This window comes from Falco biarmicus, chromosome 5, assembly GCF_023638135.1.
Source record: "Falco biarmicus isolate bFalBia1 chromosome 5, bFalBia1.pri, whole genome shotgun sequence".
Classification (NCBI taxonomy): Eukaryota; Metazoa; Chordata; class Aves; order Falconiformes; family Falconidae; genus Falco; species Falco biarmicus.
The window spans coordinates 35,394,264-35,421,758 of record NC_079292.1 but is presented as its reverse complement, the minus strand read 5'-3'; the positions used below and the strand labels follow the sequence as shown (position 1 = coordinate 35,421,758).

At 42.3% G+C, this 27,495-nt stretch overlaps 1 long non-coding RNA gene across 1 annotated transcript; it reads left to right on the top strand.

Annotated features, from left to right (window-relative positions):
• Window positions 1–3,202: 3,202 nt before the first annotated feature.
• On the top strand, window positions 3,203–15,570 carry LOC130150215 (uncharacterized). Its single transcript, XR_008822153.1, has 3 exons — window positions 3,203–3,361; window positions 6,627–6,727; window positions 15,472–15,570. It is a non-coding gene; the product is annotated as an uncharacterized LOC130150215 (long non-coding RNA).
• Window positions 15,571–27,495: the final 11,925 nt, after the last annotated feature.

The window sequence follows — 27,495 nt, the reverse complement described above, 5'->3', positions numbered from 1 at the left end:
CTCCTGGGGTGAACGCACTGCAAAACTTTCACTTCCAGCCCTGGCTTTTCTCCGTGTATTGGTAGCTTTGCCTTTCTGGGCTTTTTTTTTTTCCCTCCATCTTTCCTAAGACTGATTTGTTTCTTTAATACAAGGCTTTGTGGCTGGCTCAGCACAGAAAACATCCAGGGTTTTCCTGTGAATTTGCTGGTCCAGTTATTTTATCTGCTGTTGAATCTGCATCTGCTGCTTTCCTCAGCAGCCCAGCCCTTGGCTGCTCTCTGCCTGGGTTAAACAGAAGCTCTGCCACCTACGGCCCTGTGTGATCAGTTTGAAACCCTCTCTGAGCACAGATTAGCGTTCATTTCCTTGATGTGATGGTTCATAGATCTGACGGGCTTTTTGCACAGCCGCGGCAGCTCTGGCCTGGGGCACGTACAACACAACATTTACAGGTCTCAGAGACCTTCTGCCCTGGAAAGCCGCGCAGAGGACACGGTGCACAGCACAGCATTTGTACATCCCTGGTCTCTGGCTAAGGCTGTTGCAGGCTCCAATATTTCCAGCAAAGGGTGGGTTTGTGGCGGTGCTACCTTGAGGTGAGATTGTCCCTCTTTGCACACAGGGTTGGCTGTGCCCCTGCCCTCCTGGGTTGGCATCTTCTCTCATGACACCATGCTCTGACTGTGCCCTCAAAATGGTCTGGACCTGCGCCTCTTTACCAGCTCCCCCTGGCACCCTGGGCACTGGCCTGCAGGAGGGACGGGGAGAGGAGCCAGGACATCTGCCAAGGACAGCAGGGAGGGTGAGCAGGGGAAGGCGGCCATACAGCACCTTTCTCCTCCGTATGCTGTGCCATTGGGCATAAGGCACCCCAAATTCTTTTCAGGAGGGGGAAATAGCCTCAGTGTGTTAAATGGTGAGAACAGGAGAGCTTTCTTAGAGCAGACAAAGGTGCCATGGAGTTCAGCTGAGCAGGTCAGGGTTTGGGGTTAAGGTGCCACATTCACCTTCAGGCACCAGGATCTCCTTTCAGATCTGCCCTGACACCCCATCATGGGATCTGGCCCTTCGCATCCGTGATCTCTTCAAAACTGAAGTGCAGCTTTCTTCAATGTTGTTTTTATTTTCTTTACTAAATCCAAATTGAACCACTCTTTAAAAACTAAATTCCCGTTCCTGATGAGTACACAAAGATAAGAGACTCGCTTTGGCCCTTGGTACTGAAAGCTCTTGCAGTTCAGCTTAGCAAAACGAGAATTGTTTGGGCTAGAACAGCCCAAAATATATTTTTGCAGCTCTCTTGCGGAGGATACTTTAAACAACACCTTCCTTTTGTCTTGGCATTTGCTCAGCTCCCAGCTTTAATCACAAGTAAGAACAGGAGTTCTCACGAGGCAAAAGCACAAAAAAGGCAAAGCTTGGTTTTTAAACTGATCTTCAGCCAGGTTTTGCCAATTAGGTACCCACAGAAGGGAAAATGGTTTTAGTGCAGCAAGGCCATCAAGTGATGGTGCCTTTCCAGGCCGAGCAGTCAAACGTGTGTCATCTGGGCCCTGTCCTCACTGCAGGAGCAGGACCATAGGCTATATCCAACAGTTAATCCCTGTCTTCTCACACCCTGTGCTCCTGCTCCTTGTTTCTTTTATCTTCCCAGCTGTGGAGAAAAGGGTGTTTTCTGTGCCCTGATCCCCTGCATGAACACCCTCCTCTCTCCCAGCACTTTCACCCTCTCTTCTCCCCACAGTTCTCCCCATTCCCCAGTGTACCCCTGTCTCCCCCCACAGCCCCTGTGCTCCCCAGGGAACTTGGCTGTGTATGTCATGTTTTTGAGGAGAATCATCTCAGTGCTGGAATCATTTGCAGCAGTGACAGCACCTTTTGTTTCTCCTGCGTGCACGTTAACTTTATCAGCCATTAGACCTTGAAATTACATTCTGCCCTTAAATATACTGTTGGGAAATGAATTCAGCTGAGTAAATTGTAGCTCTCTCCAAATGTGTATAGGCTTGGGCCAGCTGGTATTTGAATTTCTTTTTATTGTATGCTTTCTTATGGGCCATAAAGTGTGTATGTGCAGTTTAGAAAGAAAAAATAAAAAGGATTCTGCTGTAAGGAGATCATTTGCAAATATTGAGCAAGTGTGTATGAATTTTACAGTGTAATTAATATGATGAAGTTGGTGTTTACAGAAGGAAGTTGGTTTGGCAAACCCGTGTTTGAGCAACGTGTCTGTAGGAACTGCATTAAAAGCCCCAGGTTATGTCTCCTCTGAAATGTGTCCTCCACTCCGTCCATCCTGATGAGAATCCCTGAGGTGCAGAATTCCTTCCAGTACAAAGTAACTAATTTTTCAATGTTGTTAGCTTCCTGGGTAGCTTTTGGGTGTATATACTCAGAACTTATAACCCATGCCACAAGTGCACTGTAAAATCCACCAAGACCATGTTCTTAAAAGAAGATAAACCTGAACGACTTAAAGTAAATGTCACAGGTAAAAAGCAAAAAAAAGAATGAATGGGACACAGCTCAAACAGCAGAAGGAGAGGACAATTTGTATACAGTAAGCAGAGAGGTGTCTCTAAAGGGTGTTCATGAAGAGGGAGAATGTTCACATTACCCAATGTCAGGCAGCAAATGTGGGTGCTGCAACAGAGATACTTCCCATATAGCTGGGGTGTGGGGTGGGGTGGGGGGATGGATTCATTTTCCTCCTTATTGACTCTTGAGGGTACTGAAGAAATGGCCCAGCACTCTGAGACCTGAACTGGCCCCTTGAGAAGTTCCTGGGAGGACCTAAGGACCTTAGGCCATCTGCCCTTTGTAATCCTTGCCTTGCTGCTTACCAAGAGTGTTTGCTTCCTCCGCTGATCTCTTCTGAGGTTGCTGCAGAAGAGAAGCATCCTGAAGAGCATGGTCTGGCTGTGCCTGCAGTGGGGGTCAGTGAGAAGCCCTGAAAGGGTAGGACTCAGATGGCCACATTTTAGGTGGCTATAGTAATTTTATGTGTGTGTCTCCCCAAATGCATAGGGTGCAGATAGAAAGCATGTGTTATTGAATGCACACATCCGAAGTCACCTTGAGGAAATCATGGAAGGAAACAAGCTGGTAGTTCACATCCAAGTGTTAAGTGTCTCGCATGGCTTTTGTTGTCCTGTCACTGTAACTGGCCACTCACCAGTTTGTCTGTGGTTGTGTCAATGGCTTATGTGCAGAGCTTGAAAGGAACCAGTCCCAACAGGAAGCCTGCCTGCCTCGCAGGTCGCGCTGCGGGAAGCAGCAGTGTCACGACTCACTGCTCTGAGCTGCGTGTGCCCAGCAGACCCACCATCCTGACCACTGCCTGTGTGAATACATCTCCTGAGCACAGTATGGCACTATGGTAAGGGACCTCCTCACCTGAAAAATCCATTGCTCACTTTTATTCCTACTCCTCTTTCTTCCTACTTCTCAACCCATATAGGAAGCTCTGACAGCTCCTTTTCCCTGCAAGTGCTATGTTTTCCTTCTCACATATACCCTCCCATTTAAAACACTGACAAACATCAGCATTAGAGAATTAGAGATATGGTGCATACTGCATGCAGCCATTCCGACTACAGATGCAAACCACTTAGTCTCCCCCGCTGAGCAGGTCTTAGACTCGCACCTTCCTGCCATGCCTGTTATACGAACTGAGGAACTTTGATTCTAAGTGATTTTGATTAGTAAAATTTAATTATAAGAAACTTGTTTAAATGATTTAAATAGATCTATACATTGGGCACTTTGTATATAATTGAAGTCCCAGGTTTTTATTTGATTAGATCTAACAGGTATGGATGTTAGAAAAAAGGTCATACATGCATATGTTGCTGATTTCTAGGCTGGGTCTATGGAAAATACTGTAAGAATTTCTGGGTGTCAGTGAAATGCACAGCAGCAGTGAGCATCACGCATTAATGCTGATTAAATAGAGACAGAAACTACTGAATGGAGTAGTACAAACAGAATGTATGTGTGTATCTATAAACAAGGTATCTGGAATTTTTTCTTCAGTACTGTTTCTTATCTCAAGACAGAACATAACTTAGGAAAGAACCAAGGAAGACTAACAAAGTTAGAGATTTGGTGAGACTTACATTTAATGAGGAGAATACAAACCCAGGGAGTGGTTCTTTTCAGGAGAAAGATGACGTAGTGAGAATCTGATTGCTTGTGATGGGTGTAACACAGATCAATCTGTTCTCTTGACTGTATTTTATAATAAAGGAGCAAGATGATGCTTACATGAAAGGGAAGTAAAATTGCAAGCAATAAAATTTTATTCCCACAGCAAGTTTGTGGTGGTCAGTGCTGGAAGAGGTTATGCGAGCAGGCAGTGGGGCAGGATTTAAACAAATGTGCATCACACGGAAAGAACAGGTAAAGTGTTCTCAGACAGCACCATTTGGACCCTCACCTTCCCCAGAAGGGGTCCAGAAATAAGCCAAAGAGGAATGAAAAGCAGCCCTGGGATGGCCTTTGGGGCCTGTCATGCCCATGGTTTCAGAGATTGAAAAAGAAGGTGTTAATATATTCCAGGATGGGAGGCCAAAGGGAATGAAACGAAATAGTGTGGTAATAGGGCCAGATTTGTTGAAAGTGAGTTCTTCCACTCCACATCCACGCAGAATTTAGCTGTTTGATGCCTTTTATTTGAAACTATTGGAGTCAATAGCAATTCTAGCTGTATCACGTACACATCAATTTAAGATTACTGAAAATACGAGGTGCGCAATGATTAATATGTTAATGTATTTTTATAGTCTGCATGTAATATACCCTCCTTCCATACAATGTAAATTCTCTGTTGCATCTGCTCACCAGCAGTTGCTACGTCTTTATTTGCACCACCACTGGTTTAACAGAATATTTGTGACATAATTCCCCTAATTAATTGCCTTAACGAAGTCAAATATTTTTCACGGTTATTTTTACTATGTTGGTTTTGGATAATTGTGTTGTTATTGTAGCAAATTTCTTAATTATCAGGCAATGTGCTAATTTAAACTAGGCTCTACTTGTCTCTGGAAGTAAGGTTCTTAATATATAATTAGCTAAAGCAACACATTATTTAGCTGTGGTTTTCAGACCCATATTGTATTTTTAAATATGCCTTCGGTGGGCTGGTGTTATTCTTTTATTTTTCCCTGGCAGTGCTGGCCCCACGCAGTCGCTGCTGGCAGTGACTGCCAGCCCGCCCCCCCCTTACTCTGGCTGATCTGGGGGCACAATAAACCTCACACCCACCGGCGGCCCCCAGCTTGTCTCCACGCAGACACCAGAGGAGGCAATCCCTGCAGCTCCTTCTGGCTAAGCTTGAAGCTGTGTTTCTGTTTTACCGATTCCTGGTTCCGACCTTGCTTTGCTCCAGCACCTGGTCCAGCATGAGCTCCTTGTCTTCTCTGCCTCTACCGTCTGACCGTGCTCGTGACTCGCCCTCCCATACGGTATGCCCTCTGCTCCTCTTGCCCAGCTCCCAGCTGTGCCTCCTGCCCGTACCTCTACTCTGCGCAGCTTTTGCAGTGACTTTGGTTGTCCCACTGTAACACATTGTCCCAAGCCTGAGGCCTGAGCCCAGCCTTGCTCTGACTGGGACAACCTGGCAGAGAAGAAAACATCCCCAGCAGGCAGAGGATCTCAGCCCCCGTACGTGGTTCCCCAGCAGCCCTCGGCAGCCCCAGACCATGTTCCCTCCAGCCCTGAGCCTGCTGTCCCCTGGAGATAATGATGCAGATGTTTTACGTTGCAGTGGAGCTTTGCTTTGGGGCCTTCCCCAGACCTTGCTCTCACCAGCCCCAGCACCTGCCTTCAGTGAGGATTGTGCTGTACAGGGAGATGGCGCCTGCTTCACTTCCATCTCCCAGACGGCCTCCAGACAAACACGGGATTAACTAATGGGATCCTGGGTTAGCTGCTGAGGCAAGGCAAACTCTTGAAAGAGAGGGCATTTTTACACAGCCAGAAGATGTGCTGCTGTTTGCAGTGGCTTTGGCATGCCAATGTTGTTCTATCAGTGAGGAAAGAGAAGTACCCATCGTTACAGCTATGTTGGCCCTGTGGGAAGTACCATTATTGCATCTGCTCTCCCATCTTTAAGCTGATTAATTCTGTCCATAAAAGCTTATGGAAAGCGGAGATTCGCATTAGTTCTATTCATGAAAATCAAGATATTTAGCAACCCCTCTATCCTCAATTAACCCTTAGCTTCTACCAGGCTTAGGAGGCCTTTGACAGCTGTAATGGTGTTCTCTGAAGGGAAGGAAGACAATGGTGTGGGCTGAATGGCTTATTCCGTAAAGTCTCTTTGTCAGGAGGCAATTAGTTAGGCTATTTAGATGTCTAACTCTTAGATATCTTATTCCCATTGGGACTGATGAAAGCTGAGTGCCTAGGTAGCTTATTATGCCAATTGTTTTCAACAGGTTTGGGAAAAGGAATAAAAACCCTATACCTTTTTTTAAATTATTTTTTTAAAGGAAAACATACTTGTTAATGAAAACATTTCATCTTCAAGTCAGAAAAATCAGAAAGTTTTCCAAAAGAGAAGAGTATCAGCAAAAACATGTTTGTGTGAGAAACTAAATTTTTCCTAAGGTAGCTCTAATGCCCTTTCTCCCCTGCAGGTATGATTCTTTCTGTGCTAATTTCTGAAATACAAGAAATCCTAAACTGAGGAACCAATGCATGGTGATTTGACAAGGGAGAAGGGATATGCTAATGCAAAGTAAGTAGATGTAAATTAATTTTATGCAGGTCTTTGTGGTGCCAAGGAAAGAAAGGAAAAAGTTCTCATACCGGAACAATGCTGGAATGACTTTTGTAAAAACTTGGGTCTCTAATTTTTAGCCCTTTGGAGCAATAAAGCTCAAAACAAAACCCAGAATTTGCAAAAGTGAAGCAAACCCTGAGGAATATGGTTGTGTGACCTGATAAAGCTGATGTGCCTGTGTCTATGAGACCTTCCCTTGCCTGCTACAAAAGCTGCCCATGGATGTCCTCTTTGTGAATGCTGCATGTTTTCCAGCATCCTTTGTTCATGCTTCTAAATACTCTCTGGTATCTTCATTTTCCACCTCCATTTATACCCGAACTCTATGTCAAGTGGGGTGGGAGACCCTGGGGATCCCCTCCAGCTGCAAGGATCCTCCACAGCCACCCCAGGCATCTCCCTGTCTTGGGGCAGGTGCTCCAGCAAGCCCCCTGTCTCCCATGCTCCAGCTACCCGCCTGGAAATCATGCCTAAGTGGAAAGGAGATTGGGAAGGAAAGAGGATCGGGCTGAGGTCCAGGGTACCCATTTCTGGAGCTGCTGCCTCATTAACCTCCCTCAGGAGCCAGGACTTTGCTTCCTCTTGCTTTACCCAAAATAATTCATGAGGCTCTTAAAATGTATCCTGCACGTATTAAACAGGGAAGCCCATACAGCACACCTGAAAGATGGTATGAGAAAATAGGATATCTGAGGAGGTGTTAACAGTTTTATTGGGTCTTAATGACTGGGGGTGGAATTTTAAAGGCTGCTTCAAGACAGAGGTTTCTTTTTTGCAAGTATAACAACACGCTCCTCCCAGACACAGCATGGAGGTGTGGAGCCCCTTGGCCTGTCTACACACAAAAATGATACTGAAAACCCTCCAGTGGGGCAACGCAGCAGGAACTCCGGCAGTGGTTCAGTGTGATCCTACTGTCCCACTCACACAGGCATGTGTGACAACACCCATGCCCACCTGGCTACGTGCTGCCTCAGTACAAGCAAAGCACCCCATGCAGAGGTACTGCAGGTTTCTCCTAATTGCCTGCAGACCAGCCGCCTTCTGAGAATTCTTGTTTTACAAGTTTAAAAAAAATTACCCCCTCCACCAACCAGCTCTCCAGAGAGTCTGGCATGCTGTCAATCCTGAAATGTCCGCAGGCTTTTATCCCTGCCTAAGAGTGTGTGTGTGCAGATTATTCTTCTGTATTTCAAGTTTACAAGCACACACACGCCTCGCTTTTGACATGTAAGTTAGTCACAGTTAAATCAGTTCTCTTCCTCTCATGTAGATGCATAGGCACTCACAGAGTCAACACCTCCATCTGCAAAAACCAAGTATTGTAATATTATGCATGATATACAGACACATGTACATACACACACACAGTGGACAACATATTGCTTGTCATTGTTCAGAACTAACCCATATTTTCCTGGAAGGACATCTGACCCACACATGACATAATCCTCAATGTGTCTTTGGTACAGCAAACCCATCAGATGTGGTTATCTTGAGGCCCAGTAATGAAAGGCTTGAAGAACAGCAAAACCACTGTTACTCTAGCAAGTGAAACACGCATGAAACATGCCTGCTTATGCCAGGACCAGGTGCAGACGCAGCTGTCAGTGCTTCCTTCAGCAAAGCAAAGGATTTGGTACCTTCTGCATTATCAAACCGAACTCTGGCCTTCTAGCTGCTAAAGAGAATTGAAGAACACACTGTGAAGAAAACTCAGAGATTTCTGAGGGAAGAACGGATAAAGGCAAATAATTCCAAGGACAGACAATACAGAGTTTCTTTTTTTCCCTTCTGGTTACAGTAGTTCCTGTAAACTTGCTTGTTAAGAAGGTTATTTCTCCTAGTAGGCAATTAATGATAGTCTGCTTGGCATGCTCTTGCACTGCCTTGCGATGTATGAACCATTTCCATTCCAGACAATGACATTTTGACATGTGACATGGGATGTATGGAACTGCTCTCAGCTGCCTTTGGGGCTAATTTTAAGCCAATCAGTCTGGAGTTTAGCTGTTGCCAAGAGCTTCAGAAGGGTGCATCCTCTTCCTTGGCAATCCACTTTATGCTGTGATCTTCTAACGGGCATTAGCTGATTGGGATGCACACAACTTCTGTTTATTATTTTTGGTAGCAATTGATATTTTCGAAGATGCTAAGAACTGGCTTGTAAGCCCTGAAGTAGTGGTATGAATGACTGACATGCAAATCAGCCCTTAACAGGGTTCATCCACCTCTCCAGAGGATTTCTCCAGCATCAGCAAGCCCCCAGGGGACACACAGCTACTGCATCTGCTTCTGTGCAACCCCCAGGCTGGGGCTTGGCATTTTGGTGTTCACTCTGAGGTGGCAGTGGCTCAGCACTACTGAAACATCCCCTGGAACTGACAACGTAGCTGATGGCAACCACCAGGTTCCCCCATTTACAGTAAAAATGTGGCCAGCATGGCTTTGCAGCAGTGTGGGGAGTGGCACGGGCAGCTGGACCATGTTCCCCCTCACCTCCTGTCACTCACCATCTGCACCCCTGGGGTCTGTTGTGCTGCCCACAGGATCAGAAGAGGTGCAGCCGGTGTAAAATTTCAGAATTAGTCTAATATGATCTGACAAATGAGGGAACAGGACAGCTCTACCTCACCCATCAAGCCACCTCCATCCTCCTTCAGCAGAACAGTTCATTCCACTACTGCCCTTTGAAGTTCTGTTGAAAACAGCTGGTGACCCCCACAGAGTCTTCATGTCTTGTTACATCTAAGATTTTCAAATTTGGATGCACTGATCATGAAAGATTTACACAGCTGACCTGATTTTCCAAATTAGTGAAAATTAACATTAGTATCTGCAGCAGTGGCAGCTTGTGGAATTGAGATTGCTTGTTTACCCACTGAGATACAGAAATTGCTCTTCTTTCTTTGATCAGAGGTATCTCTGAGCACTTGAAACTTACTTAGCCCTGGATAAATGATTTGCACTGTTTGCATCAGGCCTGAAGTTAATGTCAACAGAGAGCTCTCTCCCAAACACTTCTGTCTCTCTCGGTGTACAATCCAGGTTTGGGGCTGCGTGTGTTGCTTTATTGTGTCATCTTCCCTTATAGTCTGAACTGTCAATGAACTTAATAAAGGTAAGATTTTCTCATTACATTTCTTAAGCCAAATATTTCATGATTGGTAATATTATAGAATATCACAACAGTGCAACTTTTCAGTAGGGACCACAGCAAAAATAAGGGACTCAAAAAGAAAAAGTGTGTTTTCCTGGGCTCCAAGTATAGATGAACCTTCACTTGAAGACTTTCAGAAGTCACCCACAGGGAAGACGCATTAGAAAATGTGCAGACAAAGATTTTACATACCAGCATAGAATAGATGATGGGTGAAATTTTCTCTCTGATGGTAAGGTTGCTTGTTTGCAAGGGTTATCTTAAGATAATTAGAGGTTTGTTTTTGTTTTAACTTCAAAAGGCTTTATAAGCTGAGGGAGGGGCTCAGGAGGCCTGGAAACATTCATATGTGTTCATTTAATCATTTATAATCAGACACATCGGCTCCATATGAGAAGCTAGCAATTCTATGAGTAAAACAAAATGAGTTTTGAACAACTCAGCTCTTCACCAGTAACCAGGTACAACATTTATTTTGTAAAGCATTTCGAACCTTACTCCAGGGAGGAGATGTGCAGGCAGTTCTCCACTTTAGTGGAGTTTCCTAACTGGTGTTTTTAAAAGCCTGCTCCCTGCCCCAGGACCCTCTGAGAAAGGGCCCCTATATGTAAAGGGAGAGAACCAGTGGGTGCAGCTGCAGCACTGCTGGACACCAGCTCTGGTGGGGTTCATTTCAGTCCCCTGTGTCAGAAGGGTTTTTGTAAAGAAGAAACCTCAAAGAGGACTTGTCTTGCTATGGCAGTGTTGGCATAGCCTCTGTTTTGGAGATCTCTGGCTGTGTTAATGCTGAGTCCTTTAACAAACATTTCCAACATCATTCACTTGTTGTTTGGGGTCTGTTGCTGAGGGAACTCAACAAGGAAAATGAGGTGAATGAATTAAGCTTCATTAATACCAGACAATCCCCATTATCTGTAGAAAATAATAGGACCAAACTGTCCAGCTGATGCAGTAGGTGATGTTCTAATCACTCGTATGAACAGTAGGGCTTAGAAAAGTGTAAGTAGTGCAAGTTATTTGAAATTTTAATAGTGTATCTTTGTGTGTAATTGGAAACTGGAAGGCAAAGTGCACAGCAGAAGCCCAAATTTTGCATGGTGAGCAGTAATGAAACAAAACTATTTTCTCCAGTGTTCAAGGTACAAAAATTACCAGAATGAGATTTCTCAGTCTACCAGAAATAGTAAGAAATGAAGAAGTGGGGGAGGGAATCTACTTAACTTTGAAAGAAAAAGAAACAAATGGAGAAATAGCCTCATGCTGTGGTAGAACCTGGTTTTGCATTGAGTAAGAAGCAAATTTCCTTTTGACTTTTAAAGGAGCCAAACCTTCTCATCAGAGCTGAGAGCATTGGGCCCATGACCATGTGTTTTCTGCCAACATAGCTGTAGCTCATGCTCAGATTAATACTCTGCTTGGAAGCAGCCAGCCTTGGGAATTCTCTTACCAGAGGGGGACATAGCCTAACCCTTGTCCCATCATTACATGGGAAGGCTCCAAGTCCACGTGGAGGAGTACAAGAAGCTTGGACCTTCACAGAGCCCCAGACCTCAGCCACTGTCTCTCTTCTGTTAAGAATGTGGATGGTGGCCTTGAGAGCCTAGAGTTTGAATTCACATTAGTTTTATGTTTAACAGGCAGTAAATTCACAATTGTATAATGAGGACATGATACAAGGAAAAGCTGAGAAAGATGCAGCTCACTCTGAGACACCCAGTCTGTGTGACAAGGGTGACGTGTGTCAATGACTCACCTGTTGGGGCTGGGAGAATGAACCTACCCTCTGGATAAGGGCTGACACAGAAATTGTAGATTCTTCCCCCATGCATTATTTATGAAGATGGATGCAGAGAAAATGCTGTGACATTGGAAAGTAAGCGTAAGACACCACATGCAAAGATAATAGCTGAAAGAGCTATATCTAGAGGGAAAAGGACTTGGGAAGAGTAAAGAAGGGGAAAGTAAAGGCAAAAATTGATACAGTAAAGCTGTGGTAGAGAAGGTTTTTAAAATTTCTGAAATACTAGGAGTGACCATTTTCATATTTGCTTTTTATGTTTATCAAATAGCATGCCAATAAAGGCTGATAAAGTAATTAATTAAGGAGTACATTTACAAATGTATTTTTCCATATATTTACTTGAAAAACTACAGATATAGCAGCCAAACTTAGTGACAAGACACAGAGATAATATGATGTAATTACATTCTCTCTCTGTAAGGAGACAAACACCACTGTCCTAAGGCTAGCTGTGGTTTCCTGAAAACTGCATTGTTATTTTCATTACGTGATGTGATACCTGGATGCTACCGAAGTATATTTTTCCTCTGGGAGGACTATCCTGATGAAATACAATTCTTTCGCCTCTTTACTATCCACAAGTTTGAAGTTTTACAGGTTACGTTTTCCAAATTCCTGCTCCTACAAACTCATTCAGGCTAATGCAACCAAATAATATTGAAGCAGCTGCAAATACAGAAACATTTGTGTTTCTCACCATTTCTTAAGTAATGCAAGTATTTTTTTCATTGCTTATGACTAATTGTTGTTGTGTCAAAAGCAGTAGACAGGAAAATTGGTGTTTCTTCTAAACATATCATTACAGTCACTAAAATAATGAGAAATACATCAGATATTTTTAGGTCATCATTTTTTTGTCAGGGAAAATAGCAACCTTTTTGAATAAACTGGAAATCATTATTGCTTCCACTGGGATTCACACTGAATGCACTAATTACGGTGCATTCATTTGGTACTGACAAAGTTACAACAAAGTAATTTCATGGAAGCTCCATTATAAATTGCAGTGGGCCAGGTTGTCCCCAGGCCAGAAACTTGTCTTTAGTCTGTGCCAGGCTGCCTGTCCCCTGGTGGGGTGCCAGAGGGAGAACAAACTGAGCTGAGGGGTCATATATTGCTGCCCCCAGCAATCCCCTGGGATTGCCCTCCTGGCTGCCGTGCCCTTGGGCTCCACGGCAGGAGAAAGAAGGGCACTCTGGGGTTGGGGGAGAGGCTGGGGGCAGCTCCTGCCCTGCTGCAGGGCTTTGGGGCATCTTCGGGAGCAACACTGCTTGCACTGAAGTGCTCAGGGGCTGCCTTTCCAAAATATCTTCATGTATAGGCACATCCTCAGGAAATTAATCTGTGTTAATTAGAGGTAAGTGTGTAAAATACCTCATTAAACCAGAGCAGACTGAGGTCCACAGATGTTCACCAGACTTTCAACGAACCAAATTAAGGCTATCTCACTTCCAACCAGGAGCATCTCAGTGCAGTCTGAGAGATGCAGATATCAAGCATGGTGCTTGATTCCTCCTTCGCATTCCTTGCCCACAGTGTCAGCTTCAGGCTCTCCTGCCCCAACATGTCCTGGTGACATGCTGCCACCACTGTTTGTGGGGCTGAGCAATGAGTCCTACCAGGGAGCTGCTCCAGGTAGAAAACAAAGCCTTCCCTCTTTTCATGCAGGCTTATTTTTATTCTGGATCAATTAACTGACATAATTTTACCACATGGCCCTAAAGGCAGCTGGGGAGACATAGCTGAGAAGGTGATAGGGAGCAGGAGTGGGTGGCTGAAATTTGATGGAAACGTTTGAGCCAGTATTACCACAGAAATAAAACTCTGTGGCACTTGGCTAGCATTTGCCTGGTAGCATCTTCTCACTCAGAGTGGCTTTGTGATGATCTGTGCTTTGAAGATGCCAGAATGCTCAGGTACTGTCCTAGTATGGACACTGCACCCAATGTACGCTGTGATAAACATCCATAGAAGCAACAGCCTTGATGCCTTCTCGTAACCATGGCTCACAGAACCACTAAAAAAGACTTCCTTTTTTTTTTTTTTTTTAATGTGGAAACTCCCTAGTTTCCCAGTGGGAAGGGAAGGCAAAAGAAGGCAAGGAAGGCAAAGCAAGGGAAAGGGAAGTCCCTTCCTAACACCCCCTGAGACTTTCCTTGGGTGTTAAAAGGATCATCCGCACAAACACACCCGATTTGCCAGGAATAGTTACCACTGCAATCATTTCCCTGTGTGAGTCCTCCTCATTATTATTTTTTTATTTGTGCTGAAAGCTGTTTGTTTTGTAGAGAATTCTATAAAGGCAGTTCTGCTCCTCACAACATCCTGAGGTGACTGTTGTGTGAAACATCCCAGGTGGGAGTAAGTAACGCTGCCATCCAAAAGCAGCTGAATGCTCAAAACTAGGAATATTTAATGATGTATAAAATTTCCAAAGACAGCCTTAAGAGAAACGGCATTTTCTGTTATTCTCCAAACATAACAAATTTTTTTTAGCTTTTTACTGATTATTTTTACATTCTAAACTAACAACTACTTGCCTCATCTGGAGTAGCAACTTTTTTTTTTTTTTTAAGCAGAAAACATTAAAAATATAAATCAATTTAGCTCATTATTTATTTAGAAAAAATATCTTGGCATTCACTGAAAAGAATCTCTCACATGTTTATTTAATTCATATACCCTTGCACTTTATTACTTTCAAAGCTTAATGGACTGAGATGAGATTAACAAGTATTGTTAAGCTATGCCCATTAACTAAAAGGCAATTCTGGAACAACAAAAAAACTATAATATATGTTAAAAAATCCTGGAAGATGTGGAATGACTCCTCTGTTTAAAATAAAAAAGAAAAAAAAGAAAAAAAAAAAAGAAGAAAAAAAAAGAAGCAATTGAGCTGTAAAAAAAGAGGAAAATGTCTCTATAGTCAAATTATCTAAAAATCAACATGCCTCTGTAAATTATTCCACAGATGCAAACTGCTAGCATGAACACATTGGCTTATTCTTCAAATGTATGATGGATCAAAACTCAGTGTTATTTTCCTGAAGGCACCAGGTTTCTAAACGAAATGGCCAATACAAGAGTATTTATGTTTCCTTCCTTTTTTTAGATCAAAGATTCACCTCACAGAATGGTTCCCATTACAAGGCAGGAGAGTGATCAGAAAATGAGGGTGGATTTCACTACAGTAGACAGAATTAAATTGAGATACTGATTCAGCTTAATTTAGCAGAAAGAGAATTAAGTTTTTAAATAATGAAACGTATTGCAAATTGATTAATGCTCACTTCCCTGAAGCCCTCTTTCTTTCATCTCAGTTCACTATTTGGAAGCTCAGGACTGGATTTTTCTTTCTCTCCCATCTAAGTAAAGGGTCCATGTTAAAGATTTCCTTTTGTGGTCACAAAACAGTCGTGTTTTGCAAACCTGTCTCTTCTGCTGCATTAGTCACTACACCTCTATGGGCACTGGAGACCAGAGGAGCTTTCCCATCATTAGACCTAGCATAAAACCTCTAAATTCTTCAGCCAGCATTGGGCCCTGGGAGCCCCATTAACTCTTTGCTGTGGGCACAGTGGGACGGACCCACAGGGGATCCTGCAGACTACTGTATCTGGATACCACAGAACTGTGCAAAGCTCTTTGAAAGGCAGCCTAGCCATTTTTTGGTGGGGTTTTTTTTTGTTTCTTTGGGGTTTTTTTATACAAAACTGCCTATGTTTTTGTGTTTCATAGGCTTAAATAGGACGCCTGTGTCCCCAGAAAAATAAGCCTATCTGCATTGGCCAGCCCTCAGATCCAGGAGGCATCGCAAAAGGATCTGCATCAACCTATGAAAGGCAGGTATCAGCTCAGACACCTTTAAATATGTGAATAATCTCAGCTTCAACATTTCTTTGATGCACCAAATTCTGGCAACTAATGGGAAAGAACCTTTGTGCAATGCTTGGAGATGTTTCAGGACTTACACTCTGAAATCACACTGTGGCTTCTAAAGACACAACAGTCACACTGAGAAAAAATAATACAAGATTAGTAGAAAAGAGCTCCAGATCACTTTCCGTGGTGTACAAAGACTGCCCTACAGAGCTTTGCAGCTGCACACCACCAGTTTTTGCCGTTTGCTGAACCTGCCATTCAGGTATGGGTCTGCACCATCCCAGTGGTGACCAAGCTTCTGGTCTTCTGTTCACAGGTACCTATGGGTTCAAAGGCAACCAAGAAATGCAAATCTATTGCCAGTAGGCTGTAACCCACCATGCAAGGGTTGGCACCTCAGCTGGAGGTGCTACCTATAATCAAGTGCCTTTGTGGGTTCAGAAAGGCACTGTATTAGAGAAGAACATCTGGATGAAGCCTTGGCACTTCTGATGCCAACGAGAGCTTTAACCGTGATTTTGTAGGTCTTTATCCACAATACTGCTTCGTTTGTTTGAGGTCAGACGAAAGGGCCTGGCAGTTTTATGCTTACACAGTAACACTCAAAGAATGACGAGGCTGAAAAGCGTAATAATAGTTAATTCAAGAGCACTTTTAAGGCTCAGTAAAAGATAGTATTTAGAGATACAAGAGGATAGATTAATTTCTTGAAAGAAATAAATTATTACAGTATCAGAATAAGCGTATTTTTAAATAGTTTTTCAGAATATGTCTGCTCTGGGACAAAAAGAACATCTACATGTTGTTCTTAAGCTTTTATGTTTTATATTATAAACCTGCTCTCCACATTCATTTTCTTGAAATTACATTTAGTGACTTCTTTTTGTGTGTCATGAGTAATAAACCCTCTCAATATTCTTCATACTTTCACTGAACATAAAGACACAGTTTAAAGCCTTTTTGCTGTCTGTGGCTGAAGACATATTTTTTTGAATGCTGCTTTCTCAGCAACTGATGTCCCATTATACAGCGGGGTTGTGAGCTACGATTTCGATTTATCATCCCAGGCTCTGCCTTTGCCCAGCAAATGAAAATGACTGAGTTTCCTGACATTCATGAGGAACTGCAGAGATGTGTATGCCTGCATGGCCTCCTTTTGTATGTACAACCTCCATTTTAAAGAGAGGAGACCTACGTATTGCCAGATCTGCTGAAACTATAGAAAGGGCGACTGGCACAGCCGGTGTCAGGCTGGAAGACCTGAGCCCTCAGTCTCTACATAACAACCAGAATGTAACCTGCCCCGTAGCCATGGGGCTGTATTTCTCTGGATAGATAACAGTGATTTGAAATAATTACAGAAAGGGTTTAAGTCCATGTTCTCATCAGGTTAAACACAGCCAAATGGAGACTCATGTCTGCATCTGTGCCATCAGAGGATACTGCCTTTGCTGCATGGAACGTTTTGCTGAAATACAGCTCCTGAATGGATTCAGCTCAGTGTTATATGTAAAAAGACATGTGATTTTGGCTTCGCTAGCTAGCTGCAAGAACAGTGCCACCAATCATAATAAATGAACTGTCTCGCTTAGCTTAAAGATGCCACTGTATTTTCTCTTCATCACTGTAGTGGGAAAACAGGCAAGGTCTGAAGCCCGGAAAGGCTCAGAGGCAGCAAGAAGAATAAGTCTCTCTCCTAGAGTTAAATGAGCAGTGTAAATTACACCTTTTCAGTTTATTAAGTACTAATTAAGGGTTGCAAGCCTGGCATTCTTCTACCAGACGTGTGGTGCCAGGGAAGCAGCCACCCGTGCGTTTTGAGGTTGATTGCTATCCTGTGATTATACAGAATTCAAGCCTGGCTTTTTCTTTTTTGGGTTTTGCTGTCATTTGAATAATAGATCACCAGCATGCCTTGCTGCGGCGATCCATTATTCACAAGTGGTTATCATCCAAGAAAGATGTGTGACTGCTTCAGAGAGCCCATGTGACACCCAGACAGTGTGCCTGTGAACTGGGAGCCTCACGAAGGTCTGACTGACCTCAGGAGACGGAAGAAAGGGTCCCTGGCCATCCCCCAGAAGCAGTGGGAATGAGCTGATCCTTAGTATGTTTAGGCAGGAGATTCCTGACTCTGAATGGAGCCATTGCCTCTGGATATACTATAAATCTTGATGCAGCTCCAGGTGAAAAATACATGTTCCCTGAAATCATTCTCTGTGGGGAAAGTTTCTTCTGCAGTTTTCTTCTGCAGAGAAGGAGTGAGCTACATCACATCTTTTGCTGCTGTCAGAGCAAGGGGGCTTAAGAATGGGACCATAAAAGGACAGTGAGGTAGCTCTGTAAGTGATTGCAGGGAGTGTCTTCCAAGCAGGGAAGTATGTGTGAAGAATAATTGACAGAGGTTAACGTCATGGGCCAAGGTGAAGCAGAAGGTCCCCTCCTGATACCTAATAAGAGAGAAAAGTTTGTTAGGGGGTGGGAAACAGTAGAGATAGGGAAGGGGAATAACCACCGAAGAGCTGCACCAGCAAGGACAAGCACCCCATGCTGGGGAAGCGGGAGGAAAGGGGAATCCCATTGAGGGGACCAGCAAGGAGAGGGCTCTCTGCATCCCTGCTCTGCCCGGGTTTGCTGAGGCCAAGGAGGAGCATGCTACAGAGCCCGAGATCTCAGATGATGAGAACCCAAACAGGAGTTTCGTCTGAGTCCAGTTTAGCTGCCTGCAGCCAATCTAATCGTGCACTAAAATGTTTTCTTCCCACACTGCAGCCAGAACAAAACAACAGTAATATAGCTGAAGACTTTTTAGTGGCAGTGGAGCAAATCTAAGATCAAGAGTGGTTAATTGGGTCACGCGCCATATGATCTACAAACTTCAAACACAGAAGCTGACTTACGCTTGGCTGTTCCCACTGTGCCTTACGTTGTGCAATTGCTTTGTGTTGCTTTACAAAGGCGGCTTAGTTTAAACAGTGCTTTAGCCATACTCTGTGGATGTTTACAATGATCATCTCCCAGACAGGGAAAGCATGAGGGAGGTTCCTGCCAAATCCTGTACCAGCTAAACCCCAACTATCCAAGCATCTTCAGCACAATTCCAAATAACCCACTTGACTGAACTACAGATAAATAGAAGAAAGGCTAGGCTTATTGATTTTGTTTCAATGTTTTAAATACTTTTCTCCCCCCCCTTAAGTTGCATTAATAAATGCTAAAATAATTCCTTATTTTGTGACTTATGGCAACTGTTGTATGACAGGTTTTTCATTTTACTGGCATAGCTAATCAAAAAATGCAGGAACGCACCCCCATTCCCCATTCATTTTTAAGATGGTTCGAACTGTTCTCCCTTTCTTACAAAGCTGAAAGCATTTGAAAAAAAAGTTCGAGGATAGACAACTTTGGCTCATAGTTTTATGCTTGCATAATAACAGCAGGAGAATAACAACAGTTAATTTAGAGCATTATTTAGCCAAAGTATAAGGTAGTATTTAGAGATAAAACCAGATGGAAGTTTTCAGAAAAGGTGTGTTCTGGGAAAATAAGACTAGGAAATGCAAAACCACAGCGTGCACTTCCCTTAACAGTTGGAACTGTAAAAATATATCTCACTGACATTGCAGACCCCAAGGTAGCATATGCATACCTCTATATTAGCTTTATAATTAACAGAGTAATGGTGATGGATACCATCATAAAGCTGTTCTCTGGACTGATACATCTAAGCCAGTGTGTGTAAAATGGTATCATGCGGCACGGATAGAGGAGGGTGTAATTTCAAAGATATTACTCCCCAGGTGGCATTCCTTAATATTACAACCACTTTGCTTAATTATGCAACTGCTACTGAGAATATTAAAGGAAAAGCTGGAATCTCTAATTGTGTGGACCTTCTTGTCTATATTTTGGATACCTCCAACTGTTCAGCTGTAAATCTTTTAAGACAATGTGCTGTTGCAATAACTTTGTGCTAATTGTGTTTTGCACACAGGAATTACTGAGTTTTGCTAATTTTGAAAGAGACTAGCCCATTTTTGGCAATCACAGTTTGAAGTATGTACAAAAATAATTAGTCCACAAATATGTATTTTACTCTAAGCAGACATTAGTTCTAGAATGATTTCCGCTAAAATGTGTGGAAACAAACCCTCAAATTTTGACTTAAAAATAGCACAAATGAAATAAACCTGTCGACCAAATACAATTTTTTTCATAAATTTTCATTCAGAAAGTGTTTCCCACTTCAACTTACATAAAAAGCCACCAAATAAATAATGTCAAGGCAACAAATCCCCAATCCTACGTTGTTATTATTATTAATATGCTGGCTAGAATAACAATAAATAAGTATAAAGAACCCCATACACTGTAAAATTTGTCTTTGCATCTCACATATGTGGGGCAGATGGCTTACCTGCAATACAAAAATATAAGCAACATCCATTTAAGTCTGAATTATTTTAAGGTGTTAGGTGGAGGGTTTGATCCGAACCCACCTTTCATTATCACATACACCTGAATGTAAAAAAGATTTACTCATCTGAATGAAAACATGGAGAAAGTCACATCGATCTCTCACTCCATAGGTTTTCTAAAGGCTTCTCTTGTAATGAAAGGTGCCTGCATAGTTCATCTTTTCGTCTGACGTATCAACATACCAGGGATACAGAAACAAATGACATCACCTCTAACAGATCTTTGCAACTGGATGATTATAGATTTACTTTACCCAAGAGATTTGTCTCTGGGATAGTGTCTGAATTTCCACTACTGTTTTTGCTCCCTGCGTGAGGAGGAAAGAAGGAAGAGTGTGATCAGGAGAAAGTCCAAGGAAAGCTGCTGATGGCAGCAAAGGCAGATGGAGAAATTTGTGTTACAACACAGTGAATCAGCCCTTCAGCAAGAAAGGGGATTAATTACTGCATACACGTACACAGTGACTAATGGCAGATAAATTGGAATAAGGATGAATTGTTTCCCTAATATGTCATGTTTGCTAGCCACAGGCTGCCTGTCCAACTTCCACAGTCCTGTGGGAGCCCTGCCAAACAGTGTCTTACAGCCATGTGAAAAACGGAGGGATTATCCCGTCATGTGCCCCTTATGGTGACTTCCAAATATTTCAGCTTAAACTATGTCCATGTCACCACACCTAGCTAAGACTGTCCCATACTACGCAGTTCTCCATTTCCCTAGGCGGAAATCTTTCAGATTGGAGACATCTGGGAAAACTGAAAAGCTGGCAAATAAATAAGAAAGATAATGTCTAGATAAGTTTAATTTGGTAAAGATCACTCTTCTTTAAGAAGACTGGGATTTAGTGAAGCTGTCATTCTGAAACATCTGCCCCCACCTTGGCAGGGTCCCTGCCTGAGCCTGCTGGGTGATGAGTGGCATCAGGGAGGCAACTTTCAGACTCATATTCATCACAATTAACACTAAAAATTACTCATTTGCAGATTCTTGGTTTCCTCGCTGACTTGCACCAGTCCTGCACTTGCAAGATTCTTCTAACTCTACTGAAACTACTCATTGTCTGTGTGGTCATCTTAGAGGAAAGGGGAATCAGGCCATGTCTCTATCCTATAAAAACACTCTCACCCTGGCGCTAGCAGCATCTGCTATGGCTTAAACTGTCCTTACAGGACTAGGAGCTGGTTTTTAGAAAAATAAGGAGTCTTCTCAAAGGAATGTCGGAGCCTGGAGTCTCAGACACATCACTAATGATAGGTTCAGTTAAAAGTACAACAGCAAAGAAGTTGAAGTATACATTCCATAAGCTTAAGTACTTGGAAAATTTCCATTAATTTTTAAAAAAAGTTCCTCACAGTCTGGATGTCTTGAAGACCTCTGATATCTACAGAATTGTCCAACTATTAGCAGGCAGTTGACTGAAATTCACCCAGGTTTTTATTAATTGATGCTTGCAAGTGACTCTTTGGTCCTGGCAGCATAAATCCCCAGGAATATTTGAATACATCACAAAAATGATTGAGAACTGCATCCTTGCCTGTAATGACATTCAAAAGATCAAGTAGTAAATGGATAATCTGGCAGCCTGGATTATCCCGTTCTTTTGGAGCTGGTTCTGGCAGTTGAGGAATGGCTTGGTGGAAGATTGCTGGAATTCTCAGCTCAGGTGTTGTATCTACATTTGTTCTTGCCACATACTTGCTTGTAATAAGCACTGCATTAGTTTTCACAGCACAAGATTTGAAATCCTGCTCTTACACTGAAATGTAAATGCCAAAGGAAAATAAGAAGCAGCAGCAAAGATGGCGGGAACTTGGAGGGACAGATCTTCCTAAAAACTCGTGTTATTTTATATATTCTTGGTAAGCCAGTAATTCCTTGTTTCACTGGACTACAGAGATGTATGAAGAATTACTGAATTAATGTACATGATATCCATCAAAATAAGAATTTTTATGAATGTCATATATTAATCCTTCTGATCTAATAGCACAGTTGCAGAATGTAATTAGTAGCTCTATCAGCAGGAGTCTACATTTGTCAAATCATCATTAAATCAAAATTGGCTTTACGTGCACATCTTGTATAATCACAGAGGCCAGGTTCTTGCACACTTTCAAACAACAAATACAGCCTTCCTGCAGAGGTGATCCTACTGACTTTTTGTACGTGCTCCCACAGTTAATGTGATATACAGCACCTAGTTAAGGTTATATAAGCATCTGGCCCTAAGCACTATGTAGTGCTCTCGGCTGCTAGATAAGATGGAAGAGTGGAAGCACATAAATGTAATACTGATGCAAATACCTCCTTAGCCCAAATTCTTCTGGGTCTCCTCACAAGAGCTAGGAGAGAAAAATGTAAGGGTAAAGAGATTAGAACAAGAAAAGCTGCATGTAGCAGTGAAGGGATCAGCAGTCTCATAGTTCTTAGAATTTAATCAGGTGTACAAAATATTATTTTAATTTTAATCAAGGACTGGCCAGATAGTTGATAAATACTGGTTGTAAATATGACTTCTTGAAAATTAAGACTTCTAAATTGAAGCTTCTAACTGTGCTACTTGTGGAGCTGTTTGATCTGTATCCAGTTGTACTGTTGCTGCAGTAAGACATGGCCTTACAATGCAGTGAGTGGTTTGATAGCTTCACTAAGTTTAACATTGCAACAGAAAGTTACTGCTTTTTACTGTCATTTGCTACTCATGATTATTAATGAATCTCATACGTAAGGCTGTCTATACTTACCAGTCCTCATAGAACAGCATTATCAACTTTTCCCTTGTAGTGGTAAAGATATGTTACTTTGACATGTAATTTAATTAGCACTTTAAGTAATGTGAGGTTTTCTACTGAAAGAATTTGGATGCCTGTCTTACGGTTTAATACTATACACATGCAGTGCCAAATTCTGCTCTCGTGTTTATAACTTCAAGCTTTCTGGCACTTACTGCATCTTGCTGAAATGAGGCATCTAATTAAGTGAAGCATGGATTTACCCTGATTTCCTTTCCAGGCAGCGGAGATTTCAGTGGAGTAATTAGCCAAATGAAGATGCCAATGTCCCTTATTGGTGACAGAGCATGCCTAGCATACCCAGACCCTGAGATAGATGAGATGAATCTGAGACATTGACCTAAGATGTCCTTATATGTCTTCAGATAGACCTCAGGCCTTAATATTTTGAACTGCTCACTTCCAGAATATTAATATAATCAACAAATTAACTCACAGTATATTCAATAAAACCTGTCAAAAATATAGTATCTTTCTTCTGAAAAAAAGAAAAAATCCCCCAACAATAGATCAAAGTTCGGGTTTATTTTCCCTCGTGTTGCTCCCTACGCTGGTGGTCACAGCTTGGTACACAGATACTTTCTTCTTCTTTTTACTTGCTTCTTATAAATCTAAATTAAAAGTTAAAACAGTCTGTGGACTTTTTAAACTCATGAGGGAAGAATGCATGCTATTTTATCTCAGAAAGCAATTCCAGGAACAAGGTCTCTGTATGAAAAACTTGAGTATACTTCTTCAAGGCAAGATGTTGGCATCATGTCAAAGGCCACTTAATAGTGCATCTAAAAGTAATATTTTGGACTGAAACTTCATGGACAGGGAAAATCAAAACCAGCAGGAACAAAAGAAATTCAGCTTGTGTTGGAATCTTCCATGAAAAGTAGGTACCACGCAAAGGATGAGGTTGCAGGAAAACGAAATTAATGCTTAACTGATTGGCAAACTTTTTATTCACTGCATGGATGTAGTACTCTGGTTCTCTCTGCTTCTTCTCCTCTCTTGTGATTGACAGCATGTGAATTAATATATAGTGAGGTTTGTGTTTGTGATGCAGGCTTGTCTTGATGAAGAGCTACATTGCAGTTGCCAGTAGAAACTTCCAGTCCCCATTTTTCAAGTATCTTCTGCCATTTCCTCTGGGGTGGGTTATGTTTGGCAATCCAGAAGTAAACAGATCTGTGCTAGTGTAACACGTCTAAATAAGCCAGTCTCAGGTTTTGAGTGACATTGATTCGTACAGCTGAGCCAGTTTTTTTATGAATTTTCTGACTGGCAGAGCTTCATGGTACAGTCCTGAAAAACTCCTGTCTGAGTATTGCACGTAGTATTTCTTTCACTTAATGCTTATAGAATAGGCCAAGTTAATGAAATTTAATACTGTTATTTGCAGAGGTCAACTGCAATTGCCTCTGTTTTCCCTCAAAACCCCAATATTATGTAAGTGAAAATCTCCAAACATGAAAATCAGTGAAAATACCTCTGATAAAACAAAAACTGGTACCCCCCAAACTGATGGTAAATTCAAAGAGGAAAGACAGAGTTTCCTCTAAGCTAAATTTTAAAAGCCATTATTTGATTTTCACAAATACACTAAAGCAAGAAGGCCTTTTCTTGTGGGTATACAGAAAATGCATTTACCAAACTTTTATTGTTCTTCAGAAGTCTCTAACAGCATTGAGTTACTTGTGAGAAAAATCTTCCTCTGTGTTGTTAATTTCATATTATTGATGCGTATACTTTTTTTTAATCCCCATCCCAAATAATTTCAAAAGATGTTTTGCAAACAGATAATAAGCCAAAGTCTTTGGAAAGTCTTTAAAAAGCTGGAGAAAATAGGTATATACAGGTGAAACAGCTAATTATATTTTTTTCTTTCCATGGCCCTTGGGTATCCAGTTACACTGGAAATATTGCCCTGTGTAACTACTGTTAGTAGAGAATGAAGACACTGAAAAATATAAGTTATTGGAGATGGAACAAAGCAACAGAAATTGACTGGTTTAAACATGAGTTTTGCCCTGGACCACTGTCATGTTTTTGTCTTTTAATCAAAAGTATTCTTTTTCTTTCTGATCTTATTGATAGAACATGGGCATCTGTTACATTTACCTAAAAAGCCCTCTCTGTCTATATTCTTGCATAGTGCATGCACCTTTTCAGGAATAGTAGAACAACCTGCTACGTGGAAATCTAGTCATTGCTGCTAACAGGAGCTACATTTATAGGTGAATATGATACATTTTCACTTTAAGAAATTTGCAAGTAAGGCTCACTTTCTTCCCCAAAAGTGGGAGACTGGAGCATTCTGCTGGACAAGTGAATCAGAAACACACAATGGACTGACTTATGAATGGATAAGAAATAAAAATGTTCTCTAAGGAAGAAGAAACATAGACCCAGCTGATGCAGAAGAACAGAGCAGTATTCCTCCTAATACAGACCTCCAGCATCTGGCAATATTTGCATTATTCTTGGAGCTGCTCCTGACCATGATGTATCAGGTTACTTGCAGCAGCTGGAATCAACTAGGATACAATGGTATGCTAACCAGCATTTAAAACACCATATATATTGGCCAGTATTATGAAATAAGTTTTACGGCAGGAACTACTGCATTCTTTTCCTCTAGCATTAAATTTCTATTTCAATCGCTAGCAGCGTGGAGCTGGTCAGATAATGTCTTTGTACTAGCTGGACTTCGATCCTGGGAACTCCCTGCAACAACAGAGTACTCTGAGGAGATAAATTAGTGTACGTGAATAAGAGTGTACAAACGATTCCATTTATTAATGGTGCCAGGAAATTTTCAATGATAATAATAAGCCTCCATACATAAACTTGAAAAATAATTCTGTACATAAGCTTTCTCTCCTTTTTTAAAGGGACACTTCTGAGGACAAACTCACAGGACTTGAGGTAGTTTCTTCCAATAGGAAAAATCAACATAGAGCAACCCAGAAATTAAAACTCTGAGAAGCAAAACATATATTTGTTTGTGTTTTACAGTGTTGATGGAAGGAAGTAGAAGCATTTGACACGTGTGATCTGTACATTGTCTAGGCTGGTCTAGGGTAGGTGTTGCCTTATCCGTTTTGAAGTTTGCAACAAGATGTGGGAAACCAAACCTCTTTCCTCAGCTTCCAGCAGCTCCTGTAGCTCTGCTCTCCGAGCTCCCCCACTGTGCCCAGACAGCTGGCTCCCTACCGCTGCATCCACCCAGCTCCTGAACAGGTCTCATGGTTCTTGTGCCAGGATGTCTCCATCACAGGCTCACCATGAGGCATATGGAGACTTCCATACCTCCTTTTTAAGGGAAATCGCAGCAAAACAGGCTTTGGGCAGACTGCCAGGGCAGGGCATTTTTGCACTCTTCACACAGGGTTTATTGCTGAGCAAAGCTGGCTGTCAGTGCCACAACCTTCATGAGAACAAAATATCATTTGAAAAAGGAAGTATGTATGTTTAACTTGAACCAAAGGCTTACAGAGACAACCTCTCAGGGCTGGACACAACTCTTTCACTGATGCTTAGTTCTTTATGTTGGCCTGCAGAAGTCAGTGAGCCTGGCATCCCTCCTTCATTAATACCAGATCAATATTGAAGCCTGGAGGAGAACAACTTCAGCCTCATCCAGGCATGTCTACAGGCTGGAGATGGGCTAACCCCGCCACATCAGAGAAAGTTCATGCTTCTAGCCTGCTTGTGGGAGCACAGGCATGGCCTGATCTGATAGAAACTAGAAGCAGCCCAGAGAGATGATATGTGATTGGACTTGAATGCTGTTGTGCAGAGTTAACTCAACCCTTTTTAAGCAAGGTTGAACTAGAGATTGTGTTATACAGGGCACATCCTGGTGCCCAGTGGGGTTTTGATCTGGCTCCAGGAACCTGATAAAAGCCCTTATTGCATGGTCCAGCCACAGCCTGAGGTTTGCTCGCACAGGTTGTGCATCCCACTTCCCAAAGAGCTGTTGGGCAGCTCAGAAAGTTGGGCAGCCAAAGTATAGGAACAACGAATAGTCTCAAAAATTGTCATGCTTCAAATCTGTTCGATGTTTCCGCTGTCAGTTATACAAATACAGCAGCATTATTGTTGCAGGGCATGTTATTTTAAGACAGACAAACAGAGCTGGATTTCAACATTTGCTTAGATTCTGAGTTTTGCCATTGCATATGTTAGCTCTTGTTTTTTGTCAAAATGGCTTGACTAGAAGCAGTGTCTAGCACATACTCCCTAGGGAGGGATGCCAAGCTGAACTGTGACATACACTTGTTATTTCATGCTCTTCTACTGTTACTTGGGGTGAATTTGGTCATGCCAATCCCACTCGGGCTCTCCCAAAACAAATTAATCAGATGGAGTCTGTGGTCCTCCACAATTTTTAAGAGCCAGGCTGCAGAGATGTCAAACCGGGCAAAGAAAACTAGCAATCACCTGTTCAAAGGTTTGTCTCTAACTTCTTTCAGCTCCCTCCCTGGTAAAATAGGGGAACCTGGGCTCCTTGGTAAAGCAATTTAAAGTCCATGGACAAAAGTACCAGTGAACAAGGTTTAGGTGTTATAAGACTTAATTCCCAATGAAGAATTTTCTTCCTTCTCAGTGTGATTGC